General features: G+C 43.3%; 1 protein-coding gene across 2 annotated transcripts in view; it reads right to left on the reverse strand.

The window, feature by feature from the left end:
* The window catches only part of LOC310965579 (sodium- and chloride-dependent taurine transporter-like), a 39,491-nt gene extending 35,195 nt beyond the window's left edge, over positions 1 to 4,296 (reverse strand). For both annotated transcript variants that reach the window (XM_083939265.1, XM_083939264.1), the window contains exon 1: positions 4,117 to 4,296. The gene's annotated coding sequence lies outside the window, so the exon portion shown is untranslated. The remainder of the gene's footprint in view (positions 1 to 4,116) is intronic.
* Positions 4,297 to 7,299: the final 3,003 nt, after the last annotated feature.

Here is a 7,299-nt window from a genome sequence, read left to right on the forward strand (position 1 = left end):
GTAGATGACACTTCGATTGTGGTTTATGTTAAATTAAATACCATCGATATAGATCTACAAACAGGTTGTGATATCTTGCATGAATACCTACAATAACATATTTTGGCCACTGAGGGAAAGCAGGAAGAAGCTATAAACACTTTAAAGTTGATAAATCTAACTTGCTAGCAAAATGTTATTTTGGCGTCATCTGGTGGTAGCCTGGAGAATTACACCGTAGCAAACGCGCATTGTACGCGTCTGATAGCCACATAATACTGCAACTGCCTTTACCAAGACTGTATCATTAAATTCGACACTTTGTAGTTTAAAGACAGGTTGCGGTCAGAAGATATTTCACATTGTCTCTGTTAATCATTGCTACTTCCACTTTCTGATGACTCGAATGCAGAGTTTTAAAACTCCCGACATATTATTTATCCATTGGTAAAAAGGCTCAATGGCCACATCTCAACCAAAAATGCAACCAGACGCTTGTTCCAGAAAGTTTCAGCCATACTACGCCAACTTCAGCAGCAGCTAAGTTTCCTCAGTTGGCGTTGAACTGTAAACATGTTTGACAGCCAAAAGGGGGCGCTGGTTGGTTACAGTCTGTCATTCACCTTCGAAAAGAATGATGCACTTCTATCGTTCTGCAGGAAGATGGTGATTAGGCATTTACTAGCATTAAACCTGACCCTCCAACTAGAGCTGGCTGAAAATCAACATCTATACTGCTTTCACGTTCAGCTGCCAAGGAAAATGATATCTTTCAAAGCACATATTAACGGTTTAAAGTGCAAAACAATGTTATAAATTCATAGAAGATAAAAAGGGAAGTTGTGAGAGTGTATTTAGGTTAGTGGGCATGCACAGTAGCAGTGGAGGTTTACCAAGAGCTGAAGTCAAGGACACACAGTCCTATACTGTGTGTAACTGGTTTTATTCACCATGTCACTTTAGGCCCTTTGCCTCTCCGGATTTTGACTTATAGTACGATTCTAGTAATGCTGAAGGGCGGATATTTCACTTAACACAGGTTACTTACTTGATAGGTGAGTTTTATAGGAAACAAGCCTGCATTCAATACCTTACACTATGAAATACTAATTTGATAGAATTACAGGAGGACAATAATTCCTCAAAAACTACAAATTTTGAAGAAGATCGTATAAAAAAAGTGTGCCACAGGAAACCACTACAGGACACAAATAGGACATTATAGTCAACCCTGTGGTGTGATCCTGACCTCACAGTGGCTGAAAGAATGTCACACATCACCTCGATGAGGAGTCTACAGCAGCCAATATTAGACTCAGGGACACACACACACACACACACACAGTCTGCTTAGTAACCCAGGCCGGACCTGTATACCAGTTTATCAGTCAGTCACATAGATCAACAACTACAGCTACAATGAAACAGTCCCTAAAATGTGATGTTACACTTTGTTTCAGAATTTTCAGAAATGTCCTTCAAATGCTTACAATGTGTGGTCAGTATCTTAGCTGCTAACCAACACGACCCATGAAGATCTGAGTACTCTGGATTTTTTCCCATCCTGCCAACTCTACAATTATAGGCAAAAAACATGACAATGAATACTTCAAACTCTACAAAAGCCCATATCAGTCTTGTAGAGATCACAGGGAGATGGAATCACCTGCTAGGCATTGATTGCACCTCCTCCGGTGCCCACAGAGGGTCAACTGCAGGGTCATCAGCCAGGAACCACCGATATCAACGACGTTTCGCGCCTTTAATCCTGGAACGTCTCCTGGTGGCGGAGCAGTGACAGGGACGTCTCCCAGCTGTTTGTTCCCCAGCTCTTGTCCTTCCTCAATAACCAGAGCCAAAAGCTTCCTTTCTCAGCCTCCTCTGCCAGCTCCTTGGTTGCCTTCTACAGGCTCCATCCTGTCACCCCTACGTCTCTCAGAAGGCGCGTGGATGACTGCCCCACATAGACTGGGCATCCAACTTCAACTGGATAGATGGTGGTCTTCCAGCCAAACCAGCACTCTACAGCGAACTCTGTGTACTTGGCCTTTTTTTCGTTCGTAGCTGGCCTCGGTCCCCTCCTCCGCTGGTACTGTGAGCTCAATGCTTCTCTCCACCCTAGGCTTGCCCTTCCTGCCTGGACTTCGTCGACAATCTCTTGATGTTGCAAGCAACTGATGGAGGGCACAGCCTGGTTGGTGGACTCTCTTAACTCGAGAACGATCCAACTGATGAATTGGAGCGGAAGTTGGAGGGTGTTCCTTCCTAACAGGCCCATTTCAGAGAGGCATCGTGGCAGCCCAAACCACTTTCTGGTGAATAAGTTGGCCTTTCCATCCATCTTACTTGTGGTGGATGAGGGGATTTCACCCATTTTCAGCGGCCACATCACTCTTCTGTAGAGCATGAACTGGTGGCACCAGACTTTGTACTTACCTGGGAGTTGGCTTTGGTCGATCTTTGCCAGGTCTTCTGAGAGCTGTTTAGACATACGATGTATGATGTACAACGTACTGCCTCCCTAGGCTTTATATGGGTTGCACAGAAAGGAGTGGATTTTTTTCTCCCCCTAAGATGAAGGTGGTGCTGTCGGTTCTGACTCCTCTTATGAGAGACAGGCTCTGTGATTTTGAGGGCTTAATCCTCATTCGAGCCCACGACATCAGCTTGTCCATCCTTTTCAGAAACATCGTACCGTGACACCAAACATGGTCATCCTCAAAACCTGATAAAAATGTGTTGACTCTAAATTCAGTTTTGAAACAGCTTATGTAAAGAAAAAAATGTGGGCTTATGCTCAACTATCGTTCACCCATTTTATATGTAAATGGCTGAAAAGTCTTAATGTGTTGCCATGTATATTGCATCTGTCTAGCAATACCTGGCTGTCTGAACGTTTTGAACTGTGCTCTTTTGCAGGTTTGTTGGACTCTGAACATTAAAAGTAAGAGTACAGTTTGATCCAAAACAAACCCAACTGCTATCATAAGCCAACATAAACTACTGAAGATAATTTGCAGTCTAGACAAACCTGAATCTCTTTCAAGACACATGCGAGCCAGATAAACCCAAGACACACCTCAGAAATATGAGGACAAATCAAAACTGTACAGAGGTGTTACAAAAGAATGATGCACTTACATGCATTTGACATTTGAGGTGCTAGATGTTGGAAACAGGCCATGCCTACCATGCACTGTCAACAACAGCAAATTAAAGCACAGCCCTAAAGCTATTTAAAAATATTTTCTACGTTGTTAGCAGTGGTTCATCTGCGAGAGAATGGGTGACAGAGAGAGGGAAAGCGAGAATGAGAAAGAGAGAGGGAGGGAGGAAAGGCGGAGAGAGAGAGAGAGAGAGAGAGAGAGAGAGAGAGAGAGAGAGAGAGAGAGAGAGAGACTCGTGTTTAGGAGAGCGCACGAAGTGCAACATGCGACTGGCTGAGCATCTCTGCCTTCTCGCCGCTCTGAGCGCTTCACTTCCCCTTTTCAACCACAGTTCAATGACGAATTTAGACAGTATCAAATAAAGTCAATGAAAAGGAAACATATATAAATTGCATGACTATTCCCTTTGATTGGAATAGCCTACAAATCTATACAGATGTGGAAAAAGACTGACCATTAAAGAGCAGAACGTCTAAAAGAAAATGACACGGAAAATAGACTTATACATTTAAAATCAAGCATCACATAAAAGCAACTGAAGCACGCATGTAGAAAAGCACGTGGGGAAAAACACTTATGTTGCATTTGGAGTTTTTAAGAAATTGCAAATCCACTAGCGAACGAATCAGCGCTCAAAGAGAACAGCCTGTATCCATATCTACATCACCGCTTCCCCACCTGCCTACACACTACGGCCGGTAAAACCGTCAATTACTGCAATCACCAAAACACTGATAATTGATTTATCCACCCATAAATGACCTTTAACTCTTCTTAATTGCTCCTCTCGCTTGCAAAAATAAATAAATAAATAAATCATCATTCATTTCCATTCTTAGACAAATCAGATAAATGTCGGCATTCAAATTATAATTATAATAATATTCATAATAAAATTACATGAGCAGCACAGTCATCCCTTCCCTTCCGCTTTAGAGGTTTACAACGAGGTTATAGGTTTTTCCGTTACCTGCTATGTTGATATAATATCGTCTCTTATTTTGTCCTTTTAATGTCCTTTGAGCGCTGTCCCTTGTACGTTTCTTCTTGTCCGTGTCCTCCTGTGTCTGTGAGAGCGACTGAAGGCTGGACGCGTCGGTAGCCTATTTTTTAGCCCGTTTATAAGCCTCTCTTTCTGACCTTTGTCTCTCAAAACAGGGGGGACATGAGAAATCAGCGGCAGTGGAAAAACACCGGCCTGCCTCCTCTCAGAGCAACAGGAGAGCCGTGTGACGCTGTTAGGACCCGCCTCTGATTTCTGTCAAGTGCGTCGTTTACGCGAGCGAAGCAGCACAAAGTGGAACTGGAAGAGATGCACGGGCTCAAGGTCGGTGCCAAATCCACTGGATGAACTCTAAAATGCACTGATGCACTCTTCCTGCCCATCACTCTGCAACAATGTAGCTCTGTTCCAGGGTCCATTGTTATCATCGACATGCCGACCATAAGCGTTTAAAGGCTCCGCCAAGTGATGCAGGCACATTTTCAGTTTGCAAAGTAGGAAGGGAAGGTCTACGAGCAGCACGTGAAAGCAGCATTAAGGGGGTAGCTCTCCCCCCACCCATTTCAGGAGTTGGTTGGTTTGTGGTGTGTATCTTAACCGGCATTCACGGGCATACTCCCACGTGCTTACTCTCAGATTTATTCATATGGCATCGTATGTCTCTATTGCAAAATATGAATCTCTCACACTCACTGGTGTCATGTGTTACATCCCATCAGTATCAATATTTGAGACACTTACTGTGTTGTACTTTGCATTTTTAAAGGTAGCAGCTTCAAGGCAGAAATGCTCATTTTGCACATAATATGTCTTGTATAAAAAACACCATATAGTCATGTTAAAGGTTGAATATGTAGTCTTTATTAAAAATCTATATTTAAAAAAATAATGTACCCACGGGGCATTTTGAGGGGTACAGAATGAACATATTGCTTCTCCATAAAAAAATATATTTAGTCTGAATTTATTTTATTTTTTTAAATTTGACAGGTTTGGCAATAAGCTCAGTCCATAGGTGACTTGGCTGGGAACCGTAGGGTTGCTGGTTCAACTCTCTGTGTGGACCATGTGTGGAGCGTGGACTGGTGGCTGGAGAGGTGCCAGTTCATCTCCTGGGATCTGCCGAGGTGCTGTTGAGCAAGGCACCGAACCCCCAACTGCTCGGGGCGCGGGTCACTGGCAGCTCTCTCGCTCTGACATCTCTCATTATTGCATGTATACAGGTTCTGTCTGTGCATGTGTGTATTTCGGGCCTGTGTGTGTAACACGATTAATAATAAGAGTGAAAAAAAATGTAATTTCCCCGTTGCGGTATAAATAAAGTAATTCTTCTTCTTCTTACTTTCCCCCATGTTCTGTTTACATTGTGTCCAATAGCCTTGGGCGTTGCAGGTTGCCAGGGTTGTCTAATTTGTTGGGTGCAGCTACTGTAGGCTGGCACTGGGTGAGAGTTTTCCCAGCAGCTGAGTGACGGAGACGTGCAAAACCTAGAGTCTGTAAACAGCAGGCCATGCATTCATTCCATGGACTAAGATAAAGGAGTTCAACTGCATTAAAACACACGCACAAATTACTACTTTATGTCACACAGATCTTTAAAAACATAACAAAGTGTCCCTGTGAAGACTCTGTGAATGATTTAAATATTTAGACAGACATGGTAATGTTATGACTGGCAACATATTTGATTAGGCAAAGACTAAGCACAGAGGCAAGTTTTAGATCTGATGCGCTATTCAAATAAAAACGATTTCCCCAACTGTCTGTTGTCCATTGTATTTCAGAGGTAGTCCCTGGCTGAGTTAACCTAGCCTACTGTACCTTTAACATGTGTATGGATACTTTCTAATTTTTCTTTGTTAATTCACTTTTAGGCACGTTTGAGAATCATTTCACTGAGGCCATCATGGAGAATTTCTTCATCATTGGCCAAAATCCACTCACTTGACCAGTGCAGTCCATTTATATCTCCAGGGGAAATGTGTTGATTCATTTTAACCTCCGTTCTAAACAATCTTTATATTATGTATTATCTTGAACGTTTGATTGGTAGTAAATGTTGCCCTTCCAAGTGTTTTCAAACACAGCTTTACGACTGTGTTTGTACTGGTGTTCAGTGACAACTGAGAGTGACCCCGCAGATGTACTATAGGTTGTGATTTTGAGGCACAAATAAGGACATTTGCATGCACCTGACTTAGTAAGAATTACAGATTCAGGCGTATTTCTAACTAAAAACAGAAGGAGTCTGACTGGGCTCGGATTTTCTTAACCATCCATTCAGTCATATGTGTGTTTTTTGGACCTATTCTGTCATTAAGGTATCTTAGGGCGCACTCGCACTGTCCTTCCGCACCGCGCCCCAGGCTTTAGGGTACTTGTCCCCCCTCCCTCTCACCCCGCTGGCCAGGCCCGTTAGTACTCACACTACCTGGGCCTCGGCGAATGCTTCTTGCTGCCTATACGTCATCACGCCGTAACACGTCACACGCATTGATGACGTCATGGCGATGTGTGGCTTTGTTTCCAAATCTTTCCATAGACCTCAGAGTTTTTGTGCGTCTTGTCGACTGTTTTTGAATCTTTTCATCAACCAAATCTGCAGTAAACACTCCACCTCCGCATCACACCAACGTGAACCTTTCACCGCCATTGTTGTTGTTGTTAAATGTCCGCGCATGGTCCGTCCCTCTATTTTCTATGTCCGAACAGGCGCACATAAATTACGTCAGAACCGCCTCAGGCCTCATGCTCGTACATGTGCAAACACGCTCTACAAAAGCCCACCTCTCTCAGAGGGGCGGTGGACGGCCAGCTGGCCGCAGCTATGCGCGGAGCAGTTGCACTCACACTGGTCAAACGCACTAGGCTCTACCCGAAAAACCTGTTTTGGCCCGGTGCAGAAGGACAGTGTGAGTGCCTCCTTAAAGATCTACAGGACAAGAATTATGAGAATATGATAATGACACTGATTAAATTTTGCTTTTGGCAGTCCATATGGAATTAAATGTATTGACAATGAAATAAATCTTAAACCATTTAGACATTTGAGCCAAGTCAGTATTTGGAATATGTGTGAAAAAATACCTGAAAATCGATGGAGATGCAGTGATCAAGGCATTAAAGTGTAATTTCGGCGCATCAAATGGT

Source organism: Echiichthys vipera, assembly GCF_963691815.1.
Source record: "Echiichthys vipera genome assembly, chromosome: X".
Taxonomy (NCBI): domain Eukaryota; kingdom Metazoa; phylum Chordata; class Actinopteri; order Perciformes; family Trachinidae; genus Echiichthys; species Echiichthys vipera.